At 41.4% G+C, this 20,304-nt stretch overlaps 1 protein-coding gene across 2 annotated transcripts in view; it reads left to right on the top strand.

The window, feature by feature from the left end:
* The first annotated feature begins 16,727 nt into the window (after positions 1-16,727).
* Positions 16,728-20,304, top strand: part of LOC126427901 (uncharacterized) — a 98,685-nt gene continuing 95,108 nt past the window's right edge. Inside the window, exons 1-2 of one of the 2 annotated variants that reach the window (XM_050089787.1) lie at positions 16,728-16,863; positions 16,975-17,211. The gene's annotated coding sequence lies outside the window, so the exon portion shown is untranslated. The remainder of the gene's footprint in view (positions 16,864-16,974; positions 17,212-20,304) is intronic. The other variant, XM_050089788.1, reaches the window with a different exon arrangement.

Below are 20,304 nucleotides of genomic sequence, written 5' to 3'. Positions count from 1 at the left end.
ATGCGCGACGAGCGTCACGTGTTCCCGAACTGACAGCTCCTACCCCGCCCCTCGCGGACAGCACCTCAAACTATGCAACTTCGGCTCCTGCGTGCCACCAAACGACCGCCACTGACAACACAAACAGTGCACTCGCACCAAGCGTTTCGCCTGCTACCGTGCTGCCACAGGCCGCGCCCTCGGACAATGGACTCACTAACGCTTCACGAGCTCTACCGAGCTCACCCGACCACAGTGCCACTGCTTCGGGCCAGCGGTCATCTTGTCACGTTGACTTCTGGGACACTTCGCCACCTCGGGTCCCGTTGGATCTGCCGAGTGGCTCCGAACACCATGACCACACCTCGCCTGCCCTGCCCACCACACATTGTAAACAAACTGCCTCCCGTGCCACAGGCAACATTTCCATCGTCACCAACGGCATAGTTCCCAAGCTTCACCTCATCCCAGGCCCCCAGATCTCCAGTAAACCATGTCGACTTTGTCCCGAGCGCCTCTCCGACCTTAAAAAACAGATTCCTGAACTACTAAGCTCCAGCGTCTTTGAACCCTCTGCCAGTAGCTGGTCTACGCCTATACACATGACACCCAAGAAAGACGGGTCGTGGCGCATATGCGGAGACTACCATCTACTAAACGCACGAACAATCATGGACACCTACCCCATACCCAACATTGCCGACTTTACCAGTTCCCTAGCAGGTGCGACCACGTTCTCTGTCATTGCTTGCAAACGGGCCTACCACCAGATCCCCATGGCACCTGAAGACATCAAGAAGACAGCAATCATCACTCCGACTGGGTTATTTCAGTTTCAATTCATGCCCTTCGGTCTGAAAAACGCAACCCAGACCCGGCAACACTTCATCAACGAAGTGCTATTCGAACTAACATTCTGCTTTGCACATCTTGATGACATTCTTGTGTTCAGCTCCTCCATCGAGGACAACATTCGACATGTGCAAACTCTCACGGCAGCAGGCATCGAAACCAACCAGGACAAATTGCAGCTACATGAACCTGCTGTCACTTTTCTTGGTTTTCGGGTCTCTGCCGTCGGCATTTCACCGCCCCCTGAGAAAGTACAAACAATACTAAACCTACCAGACCTTGGTCATTCAAAGGGTTCTGGCACTTTCTTGGGACGGTTAATTATTATCACCGACATCTGCCTCGGGCTGTGGAGATTCACGCTCCACTGAGGGACGCCTTGGCAGGCACCAACATTTCTGGATCTCGGCCCGTTCCCTGGACCCCTACTATGACTGCCTCTTTCACTGCCCTCAAAAATCTTCTTGCCGAGGCCTGCACCATTGCGCATCCTCATCCCAATGTGCAACTTTTCATCACCACAGATGCGAGTGATACTGCCATCGGCACTGTCCTTAGCCAGACAGTAGATGGGCAAACTTTGCCTCTGCAGTTCTTCTCGCGCGAGCTCACCAATGCACAACAGAAATATTCTGCGTTTGACAGGGAGTTGCTCACAGTCTACGAAGCAATCGAGCATTTTGAGACTGATGTTGAGGGATGCCCTTTCTATGTTTTAACAGACCACAAATCCCTGGCTGCGGCCATTACAAACCCGCCAGCTGACCCACCTCCTCGCCGCTTCAGATACGTGGGAAATGAAATGAAGAGAGTAGCATCAGAAAAAAAACCTGCCGAATTTCCTTTTGACAGGTGACAAAAGATATTGCAGAAATTTTGTTGACCGGTGCAATGAATTTTTGAAATCAGAGTGTTTGTATCTCATTCAGAACTAACACTTTGAGGACCAGACACTTAGAAAAATTTTGGGCCCAGAACGCCAGCCATTTATGGCAGCATTTAAAAGTGTAATGGCACACCTTTGATGTATGTTAAAGGGTAACACACACTAAAAAAGGCTAAGCTCCAAGGTTAGTTTTTCATATTTATTTTATTTCTTTCATATATTACAAATTATGGAATAACGATGGCAAAAAGCATAATTATACTTGAAAAAAAGTCTGAGGTGAATTCTTGAGCAATTTCTCATGTAATTGGCTTTTCTATGGAAAAGTTGCAGAGCTCAATTGACCATTTATTCAGCCATGTAACCCAAGAAATATTTGGTATATAGCAGTGAAATTAATAATCATGCATTTTGGAAATATTCGGTTGCTACGATTTAAGCTTTGCTCTTAGGATTCTGTCTAACCACGCCATTGGAAATGGGGGAAAAATTTTTTTTACAACCAATATTACAAGTGAAAGCTTAGCTTTCCTTGTAGCTACAGTGTATGTGTATTAATTTAAACTATTAACTTTTTCTATTTGTGCGTTTGCGCTACTCGGTAGCGATGTTACTATTGGGCTAACTACATAAAATGTCCTGTGCTTTGAATATATGCTGTCATTCGTTGGTAAGATCAAATGACATGAGCTATGATTGGCCAAAAAAAGTGCATCGCAATCTTGATTTCAGTGGTTTGGAAGCTGCCGTTCTGTATTTGGTGGAATTTGCTTTTTATACTTTTGTAGTACGAAAATATGCGGTGTAGATGTTGCCGCACATCAAAGCACTTTCTCAAACATGTTTTTTGCTGGCTGTTCCCCCCTAAAGTGCCAGCAAGTTTTATGCCACCTTATGAAACCTTCACCATTCAAAGGATTTGTAAGTTTCATAGCTCCAAGGGAGAGTACATTGTCACTTAACACAGAAAAAAATGTACTTTCATCTGGGGATTGTGTATTTTCACCTGGGGATTTTTAACCAGAAAATCTGGGAATCTTTTTCTCATCCATATATACAGCCTGGTTTTGTTGCTACTGCTGTTTCTTTTGTGAAGTAATGTGCTCATGATTATTTTTTTCTTGCTTTGACTTTATGCAGCATGCTACAGAAGAATAACAAACACTCATTGCATTTTCTTCAGCCTAAACATTCTATCCAAATCCTGGTTGATATCACTAAAAAACAAGATTCAACTGTACATGACTTTAGTACGGCCGGTACTTTTATATGATTGTGAAACCTGGGCAACTTCAGAACAACTGAAGAATCAATTTGTGCATTGGAGAGGAAGGCACTTCAAAACATATATGGACCTGTCCACAATACCATGGAAAGTAAACGGGAATGAATAATAAAAGAAGACCTTTACCAGTGGTATGTAAAGCCACACATTGGCCAAATATTGGGGCAGGAGAGGCTATGTCTTCTGAGCCAGTGGATCCCTCCCTAACCGCATTCTCCATTCCCAACCTGCTGGGAGATACCCAAAGGGACCACCGAGGATGTGATGGAAGGATTGGGTATTGGCAATACTCAAACAAGTGGAACCGACAGCGATAGATGAGGAGGCCGGGGACCAACAGCGATGGACCACCATCTGCAATGCATGTGTCGTATACTGAGATTGTGACTGTCTGTCCTTTTTTTTTTCTTTTTTGTTTTTTGTAGTGTGTACCTTTGCAAATCTTTATAATGTGCAGTTTCTTGTATAATTTTTATATTGTGGTTTGTGTCCTTTTTATTCTGCTGCAGGCCTTAAAGGCCTGTGAATGCAATAAATAATGCTACAGACAAAGAAATATTAAGTACAGAGTGGTGAGCTTAATTTACTTTGAAATTCCTTGGCAGATCTCTGCTGTAAAATGAAAATTCATTGTGGAAAGTTAATTTACTTTTTTTGCATAAAATTTTGCAACTCATAAATTTGACAGCTGTTATCCTGTTGTGTGATGTGTGTTTAGAAGTCATTTGTACATTTCATAATACTAGTGGGACTTCGGTATCCAGGTGATGCTGTGATGGGGCTAATTTATGTAGAATTGAGGTTATTTATTCAGTTAGCCAGTGTTGCCCCAGTATTCACCATCTTGTCATGTTAATAGTGACTGTCCAGGAAAAGCTGAAGCTATCATTAAAAATAAAATTTAGTTGTTAGCTGTGTAATGTCCAGTAAAAATTATGTATGCATGCAGACTGAAGTGATGAATGAAAATTTATACCTAGGCTGGGATTCAAACCCAGGTCTCCTGCTCACTAGGCAGATGGACGAACTGGCTTGAGGAGGGAGGTGGGATAGGGTAATCTGTGCAGTCGTGCAAAGCTACTGTGCCGAGTTGGATTAGCAATTAGCACATCTGCGTACTGAGTAGGAGATCCGCATTCAAATCCCAGTCTTGATATAAGTTTTAATACATTACTTCAGTCTGCATGAATACATCACAGATGTTAGCAACATCAAAAGGGCTCTGAACCTGTATAGTTGTCGCTTGTTAATAGTAAAAATGTTTTGAGTCAAACTACACGGTGCATGTATGTCCAGACGACAGTGTCTGTAGCATGCATGGGTGTTGGATATTCACATCCATTTTGTTTATTTACTTATTTATCACAAAGTATGTGGCAATCACTTTTATATGTTGCTACTGCAGTAGGGACGGTTTATGAAAGCTACAAATTGTTGTTGTGTGTCCCATAACTGGTCTCTGTTAGTAGTAACATGTAATGTTCACCCCAGTGTTATAACTGAAGCTTCATATTGGCTGTGATTATTGTTATCATGTTAATGTATATTTTTGTAAAGCCAGTGAGCACAAGCATTTTCATAAAACTGAAATGTATAGATTTCTTAAACTTAATTGCGCTGAATTACTTGTATAAGTGCCAGCCGTAAAATGGCACATCTCCCACAGTTAACCCTCTGATCTTCCCTACAAACCAATCTCTGGGGCAGTCTTGTCTTCCATTTTCCCACTCAGTTTAATACGTAAAATTTATTACTCTGCCAGGGATGCAATTTCAAGTTATGCTCAAAATGAGATCATCTCATCTATTACCTTCCCCACAACACACACATACTCCAGTATACTAAAGGCAGAGCAACTTCTAGAGTCAGAGATCGTTGGCCTTTTGAGTTCTTGTCATGATATTTCCACAGAAATTTTCATCTGCTAACACACATTTACTTAGAGGTTAAAACAAATTTTCATAGATGTAGCTTTAAAAAATGTTTTATTAGAACTTTAGTAATGATTATTTCCAAAAAAAAGGTGTCACTCACCATTGTTCCCATTAGTGGTTGAATTTCCAAAAATGCTGAAGCATATACTTTAATTTCTGAAAGAGAACTTGAATACCAATTTTTTTTATTTCTTGCTTCAAAATTTCCTTAATAGTGAATATTTTCAAAATACCTTTCATCCCATTCTTCACCTCCTTATGGGTGGAATTCCAAACAAGCCCTTACTAAATGATGGCTATAGTATAAGATCAACACCCTCTGCCCATCCATCCTGGTCAAGTACTTGAGTGGTCACAGAGGAAACTACCTGCTTTGGGTACACAGTTGCTGAACATGATCACCAGCTTGATTCAATAGACTTAATTATCTGTTACACCACATGAATGAGTTGAATCTTTCCTCTAAGCTCTGAACTCTGGAGACAAAAATTCCCAACAACATATCCTTCCCGACTTTAACCTTCCTGGACTTAATCTCCATTAACCCATCATCTGTACCTCCCTGTCCTACATGGTATATGTTAGAAATTTTGGTTAAGCGGTGTGATCGTATTTATTCCCCTCTGAGAAGGCAACCCATTTCCACCTATTCTTTCTTTTCTATTTTTACTTTGTTCATTCCACTTTGCATTTTCTTAAACTCATACATTCCCTTGTTTCTCAACATGTCCTGTCTACCATCTTTTAAACTCAATCTGACATAGTGCTGCTGTATTAGCTTTGCTCCTTCTCCTCTCCTGCTCATGGCAAGCAGTGACCCGTTTAGCCTCCTGGTTTCTGAGTTACCTCCCACCACACTTTCCACCCCACACCCCAAATCCCCAAATAGTTATTCTTTCCTACTACAACAAGAAACCCATACCTCCCATCTCATAAGAATGTGATATTTTATATGAAAAAAGAGCAACATTTCACAGGCAGAGTAACATTAGATATGTACATCAGTGAGTCAGTAAATGCTGACTTGTGGGGACTGAAACTATTACACCTTCATTGCAACATGTGTTTGATATTTTAAGATTGAAATTGTGGTTAACACATTAGTTGATTCAGTGTAGAGTATCACTGTGTAATGTTAGTGAACTATGTGAATATATTTTTAATTTATTGAATAATATTTTTGTATTATTGAATTTTATTGTTATGGAATACTCACTTTTTACAATATATATTTTGTTGAAAAGATTAATTTATCTGCTCTGTTTTTGTCATTCTTCTCTCCTCTTCCCCCCTTTGATTCCTTCTGTCCCAACCCACAGTTGTCCCTTTCCTTGCTCCCTATTTTGAGATACACTTTCACTCTCAAGATGAAACTGATTGGTATTTAATCCATTAGTAACAAATGTCTTATAAAACAGATAAACTGTGATCTACAATTATAGACCCTATATTGTCAGTTCTGAGACAAGAGATTATAATGGTATTCAACCACCTTTCTGATAACAACCTTTTATAGCAGCTAGTTGAGCTTCTGTAAGGCACTTGCTACAAAGAAAGCAATGTTTAATCTCATAAATCAATTCTAGTAGAATTAAGCAAGATAAATAATTCTGTTTGCCTCGTTCCAGCGTTCCCACAGTATTTCGTTATGAAGACTATAACATCCTGATAGAGAAATTACAATGCTGATGTTATTGGCATTTCCATATTATGGATGGGGTCTTCTTTTAACAACACAAAAAAGTGACTCATTAACAAGTGACATGCTGAAAGTAAATATGAAGTCCAGCATGGATAGGGTAATTGTTGTATAAGCACCAAACCGTAAAAAAAAAAGTGAATTACGTTATATGGTAACCTGCCTCTGCGGACAGAGAATTCAGTATCTCATGAAAGTAAAACACAGGATCTGTGCTGTAAATACTGCAGAATATATCATTGTTTACAAAAGATATACATCTCTTAATCAATGTCATTCTGTGTACATGAACATTTCACTTTGGCTTACATTAAGATCACATATGAACAATAGATAGTGGATGACAGCTAGAACCTGCAAGCCTTTTCTTAATTCCATCAGGAAATAAGATTCTTTCATCCAGAATATTCTTTTTACCACAATACAACTAATATCGACAGCTGTTGTCCACCTTCCATTGAACACTGTACACACACTATACCTATCCTTTGCTCTCGTAAGAGTAAAGAAAGCGCTTTCCCTCATTGCGTGTTCATATAACATTAATACTAGGAAATAGCATTTTCCAGCAGCTGAGAAGGAGAAGATAGAACCAGAGAAATAAAGTAAGAACAAGTATAGTAATCACACCTGAGAAACAAGAATTAACTGACGAAATTGTCAATACTGTCTTTCAGAAAATTACTAAGTGGTTCCTTGTAAACGGACTCTCACTGAATTTTGATAAGACACAGTACATACAGTTCCGTACAGTGAATGGTATGATGCCATTAATAAATATAGACCTTAATCAGAAGCATATAGCTAAGGTAGAATATTCCAAATTTTTAGGTATGTCCATTGATGAGAGATTAAATTGGAAGAAACACATTGATGATCTGCTGAAACGTTTGAGTTCAGCTACTTATGCAATAAGGGTCATTGCAAATTTTGGTGATAAACATCATAGTAAATTAGCTTACTACGCCTATTTTCACTCATTGCTTTCATATGGCATCATATTTTGGGGTAATTCATCACTGAGGAATAAAGTATTCATTGCACAGAAGCGTGTAATCAGAATAATAGCTGGAGTCCACCCAAGATCATCCTGCAGACATTTATTTAAGCATCTAGGGATATTCACAGTAGCTTCTCAGTATATATACACTCTTATGAAATTTGTTATTAACAACCAAACCCAATTCAAAAGTAATAGCAGTGTGCATAACTACAATACTAGGAGAAAGGACGATCTTCACTATTCAAGATTAAATCTAACTTTGGCACAGAAAGGGGTGAATTATACTGGCACTAAAGTCTTTGGTCACTTACCAAATAGTATCAAAAGTCTGACAGATAACCAACAAATATTTAAGAAGAAATTAAAAGAATTTCTGAATGACAACTCCTTCTACTCCATAGAGGAATTTTTAGATATAAATTAAGAAAAAAATATTTAAAAAAAATAAATAAAAAATAAAGTTGTTATATTAACTTAAGTATGTTGTTAAATTAACCTAATTATGTCATGTATTGGAAAATTCGACTCGTTCCACATCATTACGAAATATCGTATTCATGATCCATGGAACTAGTATTAATCTAATCTAATCTAAACTGTGTTATAGAACCTACTCATTGAACACAAGTGACCTGAGTTTTCAGAGACTAAGAATTCATATATAGTTCTTATTCATGTTCATACAACAGACACAGTACAAAGTGTGTTAGGCTCTCTTAATGTAATTCACTGATGGAAAAAAATTGCAACCAAACATAATTAATGTATAGGAATTTAATTTCAGGAATTATTTGTCTGTGTAACTTATTTAAGTGATTAACATTGCAACATCACAGACTAATGTAAGTCGGAGATAAGCCACTGCAAGTGTGAAATGCTAGTATATTAATAATCAGTGTAATGGCCAGAATGTTGAATGCAAACATGCATACATGTGTTGTTCAGGTGCCAGATGCTAGTTTGTGGGTTGGCATCGTTCCATCCATGCTTGTTGAACTTGGTCAGTCAATATAGGTACAGTTAATGCTGTTTCCAGGGCTCTCGGGTGTCCAGCCGGACACGATCGTTGAAGTCGCACGATATTTCGGTGAATAACCTTTCCGCCATCATTAGGTGGTTCTGACGGAATGGTCTGTCTGATCATTGTCAGTGTTTTTTATGTCCGTCAGCCGGGCTTCAATTCCCTGTACCGACGGTCCGGTTGCGGCCGCCGACATTCCATTTGCGAGCGTCGGTGCTTCGATTGTGGCCGCCGACAATCCGTTTGCGGGCGCCGACCCAGGTCCACGCCCACCCAGGTGGTGGCAACTCGAGGCATGTAGATATAGGTCTGTATGTGTAGGCTTGCGGTACATGCTATGACCCAGTGTACCATTTGATCTCCGCTCTACGAGTACATCAAGAAAGGGTAATTTCCCTTCCTTCTTGATCTCCATGGTGAACCGTATGTTGTCGTGGACGAAATTTAGATGTTCTAAAAACGTGTATAGATGATCAGGTCCATGGGGCCAGATGACAAACGTGTCGTCCACGTATAATTAAAAACACATGGCTTTCCGTTTGGCCGCTTGAAGTGCCTCCTCTTCGAAACTCTCCATAAATAAGTTGACTACCACTGGTGAGAGAGGGCTCCCCATAGCTACACGTCGCTTTACTCATAGTATTGGCCGTTGAAGACGAAGTAGGTGGATGTAAGTACATGCCTGAACAGTTGTGTCAACTCGGGACCGAATTTCTCGCTGATAAGGTGAATCGAGAAGTCTACTTCCCGCTTCCCGAGCACGGGGTCCCGGGTTCAATTCCCGGTGGGGTTAGAGATTTTCACCTGCCTCGAGATGACTGGGTGTTTGTGTTGTCTTCTTCATTTCATCATCATTCCTGAAAGTGGCGAGATTGGACTGAGCAATGGATGGGAATTTGTACAGGCACTGATAACCATGCAGTTGAGCACCCCACAAACCAAACATCATCATCATCATTGGGCATCAGTGTATGGGTCGTTCTTAGCAGAAGTTGGTTTAAGTTATATTAGTTTTGTGTAAGTCCAGGGACTGATGTCCGCAGCAGTTTGGTCCCATAGGAAATTAACACAAATTTCCAAATTTCGAAACTTACGGGTATACACCTCTGCACACAAGACTTGGATGAATAAAATATGTTTTCAATACATATTATCAGCAATTGCCTGTCTTTATGTGGAACAGCTGATCAACAAGTGTACATTGGGTGAGTTTTGCTTTGGAATCACACCTGCCAGATTGACTAGTGTTACTAAGACAAGTTCACAACCGCCTAAAGATGGTTTTAAAACCAGGTGATACTAGTGCGGGGTTAACATACTGAGGTTGTTCACGGGAAATATATCACGTGCAAATATTGCGGGAACAATGCATATGTGATAATGTACAACATTGTCGCAAGCTGTGTATGTTGTACTAGCGATACCGTTATTGTGTTCTTGTCGGCAGCGAGAATAAGATACAAGCGACGTATAATTCTGTTCAACACTTTATTTAGATGATAAGTTTATTTTAACCTCACATAACAGTAGTAAAAACATTATGAAACATTTCCAGTGCAACCAATATTACCAGTTTTGGTAACTAAGTGAGGGAAACAGTAACAGTAATACTAAAAAAGTCAAAGGAAATGATTAAATTCATAGAGCGCGCACTGCAGCAAGGAGAAAGCTTCTCACAGCACACCTGGCGGTCAGTGCACGAACCCTCTTGACAGGCACCGGCCGATCAGCTTATAACTGACATCTGTTTCAGCTGACACCGTCGGGAAAGCAGAGCGCCGTCCTTGGATGAAGCCAGAAGTGACATCACTGAAGCGTGCCAGGAAGTGTACCAGCACCCTCTATAGAGGGGGTGCTGAGTGTACCCATCGACCGGAACGCACTTGCCGTTCAATTGGTGCCGGTGGAGGTTTCGCCTGATTGCAATGCAGATGTGAATGTGAAGAGTCTAGAAAGACGAACACTGGTTTCGCTCTATCAATGGAAACAGTATTCATCGTGCCATTGACGATGATAGCAAATGCTTTGTCACCTCTAATGACGACATTTTGCGGACCACCTGTATGGTGGTACGAGTGGCGGTTTGACGCCCTCTACGCACAACATTACGTGTATGCAGGATCGTAACTCTTGGGGTACGAATGTTTGCGATGTACCACTGTGTGATGCTTGTCACCATCGGATCTGTGTCAGCCTTTCTCTGAGGTGGGCGACAAATACTGGTGCATTATTGTCATCCAACAAAATCGCATGTGAGTCCATGAACTCACCGGGAAGCCGTAGGACTTCTCCATATACCAGTTCTGCCAGTGAGGTGTGTAGATCCGCTTTATACATGTTACGTAGGCCGAGCAAAACTAGTGGTAAGGTGTAAGTCCATTGTGATTCATCTACATCTACATCTACATGATTACTCTGCAATTCACATTTAAGTGCTTGGCAGAGGGTTCATCGAACCACAATCATACTATATCTCTACAATTCCACTCCTGAAAAGTGTGCGGGAAAAGTGAACACCTAGACCTTTCTGTTCGAGCTCTGGTTTCTCTTATTTTATTTTGATGATCATTCCTACCTATGTAGGGTGGGCTAAACAAAATATTCTCGCATTCGGAAGAGAAAGTTGGTGACTTAAATTTCGTAAATAGCCTAGATCTCGCTGCGACGAAAAACGTCTTTGCTTTCATGACTTCCATCCCAACTCGCGTATCATATCTGCCACACTCTCTCCCCTATTACATGATAATACAAAACGAGCTGCCCTTTTCTGCACCCTTTCGATGTCCTCCGTCAATCCCACGGCACATTAAGGCGCTTTAAGTGATCAGTGCCAGTGTTCAATCTTGCCATTACTGGCAGGATGATAACTAGTTGTGTGATGCAATGCACAGCAAAATTTACTTAGTTGGGCAAATAGGTCAGATCCGAACTGCCATCCTCCGTTCGTGGTTAAAAAAAGCGGACAACCGAAACAGACAATCCAGTGTGACACAAATGCAGTGGCTAGCGTCTCAATAGAAATGTTATCTACCGGAATGGCTTCTGGCCAGTGTGTGAATCAGTCTATTACTGTCAGTAGGTAACATTGTCCTTCTGAAGGGGAGAGCAGACCTGCTACATCAATATGAACATGGGCAAACCATGCTGTTGTGTCTGGAATTTTGCCCTCCGGCACAGAGGCATGGCGAGAAATCTTGTTTCGCTGGCACTGCACGCATGCGCGAGACCATGTGCGACATCTTTTTTTTTTTATTCCAAGCCAAACAAAATGGCTAGCTATTAGTCTAATTGTTGCCTTCACGCTGGGGTGACATAAATTATGTAGACTTTCGCAGGCTTGCTTGCGTAGCGCCGTAGGAACGAACGGACGAGTTTTCCCAGTTGAAACCTCACGATATAGCTTTGCGTTTGTTGCTGGAATGATGACTGGCTGAACTTGAAGGGCATACGTGGCATCTTGTAAACAATCTCGAAGTTCCAGGTCAGACTCCTGTGCTTGGGCTAGCTGTGCAAAATCTACAGTCCCTGTGATACTGCTCACCCAGGATAGACAGCAGTGCAACGACATTGTCGATTCCCGATATATGCCGTACATCAGTAGTGAATTGTACAGTGAACTCCAGTTGATTACATTGTCTGGGAGAACATTTGTCATTATTCTGCTGAAAGGCATAGGTGAGGGGTTTGTGGTCTGTAAAAATGACAAAAATGTTGGCTTCCAACAGTGTATGGAAATATTTCGTGGGCTCATAAATCGCCAACAATTCGCGGTCGTCGGCGCTCCATTGTTGCTGCGCAGGAGATAGATTTCGTCAAAAGAAAGCGAGAGGCTGCCATCTGGCTAGCGTCTACTACCAGCGTGAGAGGTGCTCCAGAAGTCTGCTATGCTTTTCTCGGCCGCTTCGAACGCGTTTTTCATCGACTCTGTCCACAATACCGACGTTTTGCCTCTAACCTAAGGACCAGTTAAAGCTGCAGTAAGAGACTCTTGGACTTCTGCCGCACGAGGTAGGTCATGTCGGTAGAAATGAAGGCTCCCAAGAATTGTCGCAGTTCTTCAGCAGTTTCTGGCCGTGGAATACTCAATATAGTCTCTACTTTCTCCGGTAATGGCAGTGGACCCTTCGATGAAATTCGGTGGACTAAAAAGGTAACCGCTGTCTGGCCAAAAACACACATTGGGGTGTTCAACACTACTCCATATTCGTCAAGGCATTTCAATACCTCAATCAGATGGTGTTTGTGTTCTTCTGGGGTCGCTGAAAAGATGAGTGTAGCATCAAGATATGCACAACAACACTGCAAGCTTTGCAAAAAGGAATTTATAAATCTTTGCCATGTCTGGGCAGCATTTCTCAATCCGAACGTCATAAACAGGCTTTCGAACAGCCCAAACGGCGCTATAATGGCCGTTTTCGGAATGTCTCTTTCGCCAACAGGAATCTGTGAATATGCCTTTGCGCAGTCTAATACGCTAACACCTTTTTCCCACATAATGTGTAATTATAATCTTTCGAGAGGAACAGGGTACCGATCCGGTACTGTCCTAGTATTCAAGGCTCTTCTCACGTCCGTCGGCCGTCGTAATTTAATATATGATTTATTGATAATGTTTATTGTTGCCGACTTACGTGGTGGGCCTTAATCAAAATGATATTTCATTCAATTCTGATTTACAATTAAATGCTTCTGTGAAGATCTCTTTTTTTAACAATACTAAACTTGGGTGGAAATTATGTTTTACGTTAATGAACGTTAGACTCACTGAATCTTAAAGCATGAACATATAAGCTGAACAATAGAATAAACTTTTCATATTAATTTCCTCAGGTAGTCAGTTCACTCTAAAGCAAAAATCTTTAGTTATTAATTACAATTGCGACCCACACACGCGCGAGAGTATTTCTTCTTACCTCCGTTAATCATTGCATTGTAGTCGGAGTCCTGGTTCTGGCTCTCGGCTGTGGTACTGAAAATAAGAATCTTAAAGCTACGTATTTTCTGCAACGTCGGGCGGCTGTGGAGAAAAATGTGTATTATGTTAATAGCGGGCGAGTTTTTCGCTTCCGCTAATTTTTATAAGTTAATATCGCCAAGTAATGGCGTCGTCGGCTGCATCGGCCGCTGCGATTGTTGCACTGTAAATTGCTCGAATGCAGGTTAATTCAAGGAAGGTGGACATGAAATCGGGATCACCCCTTACAAATTAAAAGTGAGCAATAATATTAAATCAATATATTATCTGCTTAATTAGTACATTTGCCAGTCCTCGCAACATGTCCGTCTACACGCAACCAAGACAAGATAAGAAATGAAGACAACTAAAAAATTAACAAAAGAGCGTATCTTGTTGTCTCTTTAGATCATTTTGTTATATTTCTTTGCCCTCGAAACTTACACAGAGAAATTATTATAATACGGATACATGAGATAAATGTATATTATTCAATTTTTAAATGTCTCTTCTTTATAAATACTGTTTTTTAAGTCTTTTCTTACTATTTCACTGGGGATGCTATACTCGGTAATACTTACAAGGACGCCAGGCACCGTTCTTTTTTGTCACTAATTGGAGGGGTGACTACCAAAGCCCACCAGACGCGTGAATGAGACCTTCCTTCAACATTGTATTAAATTCCTCCTCGGCAACAGCGTATCGATCAGGAGTAAGACGCCTGGGTCTACACGAAATCAGAGGGCCTGTGGTAGTATTGATATAATGTACAGTGTTTTGACATACCTTTTATGGGGAATTGTTGTAGAAGTACTGTATACTCGTCGCTCTTCGACTGGATCAATTAGGCGTCGTATACTACCGCGCTATGTCGGAATCCATAGGCAGATGGTCGCCTGACGTGTATTAGGCGGACGTTGGCGACGTCCGGCAGCAGTCGATAATGCGCTAAGAAATCCGCTCCGATTATAGTCTCGATTACGTCCGCCACGGTGAAATTCGACTTCAAGGCGCGACATAATCCCAGGTCCAACTCGGTATGCTGTATTCCATACGTTGGGATGGTTGAATTATTAGCCGTGGAAAGGCAAAACAAGGAGTCTGGCCGATACTGTGTAACTGGGTCCGTGGCAAAATACTTAAGTTGGAACCCGTGTCCACCAAAAGCTTGCGCCCTGTCTTGTGATCTGTCATAAAGAGACGCAAGGACGGCCACCGGCAGTCCGGAACGATTACTTCTGCCTGTCGCTTACAACTGAGAAAGGTATACGACGAAGTACACTTGTGCGCCTGATGTCTGCCCGGGTTGAATCTTCAGCCACGGCCGAGGTCGCCGAGGAACGATTTCTAGATCCTCTGCAGAATCGTCCTCTATTGTACCTGTCGGAAAGTAGTTACCCATCTGCTTACTCAGCGCGTCGACCTTGCTCGCGAGACTGTCGTAATCCGCTCGCGTTATCACCGACGTGGTATTACACGCCCGTCGTAATTTCGGGGCAGGAGTTCGGTACGATGGCGTCTCGAATTCGATCCGCCAGGTCCACAACAGCACCAAGTGACATGTCCGTTTGTGATGCTATAATGGCCTTCGCTTGTTCCGGCAGACGGCTGCTCCACTACGTGTGTAGTAATGTATCAGGCACCGTGCGTGCATCAACCTTGCTTCTGAAATGAAAGGATTTACTGTGATGGTTTTCTGTCACAGACATTCTCTTGTGTGAGAACCTGCCTGTCAAGCAGGCACACTTCGTATTAATTCAGTCTTTAATTTCCCCTATGATTCCGTGTTCGGGGGTGAAGGTATAAAATTGTGAACCTCAACTGCGAAGCGGTGGTCCAGCTAACTGTCCAACAGTGCGAACTTAGTGGAGCTGGCGGTCACTCTAGCGTAGAGGAAACTCGCTTCCACCTGTGCAAACTATAATGCTGGGTTGTGGGACCAAAACGGCGGTAGCCGCACGACAGCTCTTGATATGGTTGGTAGGTCCGCCCCGCACCAGTTTCTGATTCGTGAAGTTCGCTGCTAGCCTTTTGTGCTGCTGATTTATTGCCCCTCTAGCTGCGATCACGTCGGGGTCACCACTGTCGCAAGTTGTGTGTGTTATGCTAGCGATATCGTTATCGTGTTCTTGTCGGCAGCGAGAATAAGATACGCGCGACAATTCTGTTCAACACTATTCAGACGAGAAGTTTATTTTAAGCTCACGTAACAGCAGGAGAAACATTATGAAACATTTACAGTGCAACCAGTATTACCAGAATTTGCTAACTAAGTGAGGGAAACAGTAACACGGATGCTAAAAGAAGTCAAAGGAAATTATTAAATTCATTGAGCGCGCGCTGCAACACAGAGAAGGCGCCTCACAGCGCTCCTGGCGGTCAGAGCGCGAACCCTATTGACATGCGCCTTCCGATCAGCTGATTATCTGACATCCCATTCGGCTCACGCCCCATGTCGATACAACGTTAATATCAAAGAGATGTTGGAGAAATTGTGATGGAAAGATATTAGCATGTTGCTCCATCAAAGAAACAGCGCTGCATATTTACTATAGAATCACACTCTAATATTTTTAATGTCAACAACAAAACAGTGAGCTACCATAAATGCAATCTTCATACTGTACTACTGGTTTTCTGCAGCAATTTTTCTTTTGATGTTTGTTCTGACTTATAGTGCAATTACGTCTTAATCAACTTTTCTAATAATACAAGGTTAAGGAAGAAATTAACTCCGACTGGGAGAACCGTTATCACCATACTTCGAACGTAATAAATACAAAACATTATTGTTATCCAATTTTGCTCGAGTAATGTTTGTTAGTTACACAAATCCAGAAATTGAAACTAGATGCACGTAATGTTTGTTAGTTACACAAATCCAGAAATTGAAACTAGATGCACGTGCAAATTCTTTTGAACGCCCCCAAAACCATCTACTGTCGCGACATGACATACACAAAGTCGCCAAACAAACAACAGCCAAATTTGAAACAACACATTGCGTTACGTTCTTCTTGAAGACGTTCTGCAATACATGTCAACTATACACATATTAACCCATTTACTCGGTATTTAAATACGAGATTTCAAGTAAAATTTGCATAATTAACAAATGTTACAGTACATTTGTGTTGATTTATGTTGGCTGTTCTATTATCAGTACTCAATTGTTTTGTCACTGTGCGATGTCTGGGTAAATTACGCGATTTAAATTCTTCGACATGTCATGTGGGAGTGTCTGGCGAAGGTACGCAATTATCGATATGCATATTTACTGCCCATAAATTGATATCAGTCGCCCTGTTGTTACAATGAGTGCTTATTTCGCTATGTTAAAATACAATCTATTCCTTGCTAGATGAACGTGGTGGGAATGGTGTATGGTTACGTTCTTGAGCTTTCCTCTTAGAACTACACGAAAAATGTGGTTTGATCAGTCGAGTTCGTAGAAGAGGTGTCGGAGGGAATTATGTCACTATGCGGCAAGCTGCACATCCAAGAATAGCGGGCTCACCGGAAGAATATAAGAAAATGCCTCTCTTCGATCTGTTGATTGTTTAACAATAGCGGTGACGCGAGCATAACAGGATGTAAGGTACTAGTATTATGATTACACATTTTCATCATTGCATGTGTAACAGTTCTATGGTTTACTTTCTATTTCTGATTTTATTTTGTACGTATGGCTCTTAAGACAATAGCCCCGTCGTGGGTGTAGTGGAAGCAACAAGACAGCTGTTCTCATTGCAAATGAGTTTCTATGTGAAAGAGTAATTTTACAAAGAAATCATAATTTGAATGTCACCGCCTGTAACTTCGCCAGAATGTCATCGGATGTGATTTGTTTACCGTTTCGCCTCGGAATTTAAGTGACATTTTGTGTTATTGATAGTAACCCTTGTTTCACATCACCGCAGCTACAGGTTACTGTTAATTCAACATTGTGGCTCCTCGTACATTAGTTTCTGAGGTGCCTGAGAGGGCGCTGTTTACGGAATTACAGTAGCATATAATCCCCTTGTCTGTAGTGAGAGTGTAATAGATAGTGTAAGCTTAAATAGTGAAATGCTTTTCCAGTTTTTTTGCTTGCCTCATTTGAAATCCTTCTTCAGTGGCAAAACTAAGTAGTAAATCATAGCTGCTTTTAACCCATACCTGCAATACAAAAATTGGTATCAGTAAATTTTCCACAATTTTGGTTAGTAAATAGCTTCTAAAAGAGACATGCAGCTTGTTTCGATATGTGTTTGTCACATGGCAAAGAAGGTTTAAAAAAAAAAAAAGAAAGAAATACTGGGTACTTGGTGTATTTACTAAGTATCATGGTATCCTCTCAGCAGGAGAATTTTGTCAACTGTAATTGCCCTTAAGAGAGAGTCAAACAAATTTAAACACAAAATAACTTTGTTACCTGCACAAGTTTCTTGCTCTGATATGTGTCACAGCACTTGGAAGTTTCCTTAGTAGCTACTAGATGGCTCGTTATGCATCTGCCCCCCTTAAAATCTTGGTTGTAGTGATACTGAACTGTACTGCAGCCCGAGGCCTATATTAGGTTGGAATGTGACAATTTGGTTGTGAGTTGGCGAAGCCAGTGAATGTGAAAGCATAAAACCTGAGTGTGGTAACAAATTGGCAGGTAGGGGAGCCCAATGTTTATGGCTCAAATGGCTCTGAGCACTATGGGACTTAACATCTGAGGTCATCAGTCCCCTAGAACTTAGAACTACTTAAACCTAACTAACCTAAGGACATCACACACAACCGTGCCCGAGGCAGGATTCGAACCTGCAACCACAGCAGTCGCACAGTTCCGGACTGAAGCACCTAGAACCGCTAGGCCACCGCGGGCAGCCCTAATGTTTACATCCACGTCATACTGGAAAAATAGTGGAGCTCCAATATGTAACTTTTACTGGTACTGGACAGTTGTCCTCAGAATTTTTGAAGGAATGATGGTGTTCATGGTTAAACATTTGAATTTAACATTTGTCATGAAATGTGAATCTTGCCCAGAAGGCACAGATTTGCTGTGAAAAATTCGTGTATGTTTAGCAGAGGGAGAGAGTTTTCCCCACCCTTTTCTGTGATCTTTATTTAGATGTACATGTTTGTGCTGTGAATAAACTTCGTGCAAGGGTCTGATAAAAATGTGCCTGGCTGTGATTTGAACCACTGCATTTTGTGGGCAAGCACTTAACTGACTGGGCTGTCCAAGAGACTCACAGCCTGACCTCACAGCTTTACTTCTACCAGTATCAGTTCCCTTACATTCAAAACTTCACAGAAGTCCTGCATACCTTATGTTGTTCACTTCGTGTCCATGGCAGCTTACATAATTTTAGTAGACCTAAGTAGATCTATTGGTGGTGCTGATATATAGGGAGGAACAATCATTTGGATGAGGTTGCAGTGACAAACTGAACTGTAGTGTACCAGAGGTCCGAGTTAGGTTGGAGGGTCAGAATTTAGTTAGTGAAGTCTATGACTGTGCCAAGACAATTTTTTGTATACATTGTGCATTCCATAGTTAAATCTACATCTCTGATCAAAAGATCTGTTTTTCCACTGTGTCTGATATTTTCAAGTTTTTAGCATTAATAAGATAGGCTTTCCTGGCCCAAAACCAACTGCTATTCCCATGGAGGTCCAATTAATTTGTTAGATTTTATTTTTCTAAGATTTCATGTTCTCGGTAACTTCAACCGTTGTTATCTCTTTACACTTTTATCTTGGCCATGCGTAGTCTGTTGGTAAAGTGAAGAGCAAGCAGGCGAATCCCCACTCTCTACCCCATAATGCCACTAGGAGCACCCAGAGGCTGTTACACGAGATTAGACTAGTCCTTCTGCAGCTTGCCTTTTGAATCAGTAGTGACACAGTGTGCAGACATTGTTGAGGAGTTTTACTTTTGACTAAATTTATTGAAATATGCTCCAAATGCCCTGCATAAAAAAGGGGATACTTCTGGCGCTCATACTTAGTGTTCTATTGGTAACAGAAAGGTAGGGATAAGTGGTTTGAAAAGCTCTTGGGCTAGGGACCATCTGTATATGCAACAGGAGGATCACCTTAGTGTCACTATCCTCTAGTACAGGTTCAAAGTATGACTGTTACACACTTCCTGCTACTTAGGTAAATGGAGCAAATCAGTTGGTTCTTTTTGCGTTTGATGTGGTGTACAATGTGCGTTAAGGGGCTTATGCAAGCGCCATTAGTTCAAGAGCGGTTCCTTTGAATCCCCCCCCCCCCCCCTCGCAAATAAAACCGAGCCACATATTCCAAGATGGCTATGCACAGCAAGTGGGTGTAATTTTTATGATCTGTTCCTAAGATCCTGATCTTCAGCCTTGAAAGCTTTGTTGATATCTTTATCCATTTACGAAACAGAGGTTCAAAATTAAGCTACCTATACACATAAAAGACACATTTAAAATCTGGTGTGCGGGTGAAATGTGGTTTATAAAGTGATGTAGCACAGAGAAATATTCAGAGCATTTCACAGTATTTTGGACAAGGTATGTGTATTTCAAGTTTAAAGAAACTAATGAAAGTAGCATATGAAATGAAAAGCAATATTTTCCAAATATAACAGAATCAATCATCAGAAATTCATGTACCAAGGCTGGTGTAACAGTGAAGATGAAAACTAAAATTCCTGGTAGGCGTGTGACATTAAATTTTTTTT

The sequence above is a fragment of the Schistocerca serialis genome, chromosome 12 (genome assembly GCF_023864345.2).
Source record: "Schistocerca serialis cubense isolate TAMUIC-IGC-003099 chromosome 12, iqSchSeri2.2, whole genome shotgun sequence".
Classification (NCBI taxonomy): domain Eukaryota; kingdom Metazoa; phylum Arthropoda; class Insecta; order Orthoptera; family Acrididae; genus Schistocerca; species Schistocerca serialis.
This window is presented reverse-complemented; position numbering and strand designations above follow the sequence as displayed.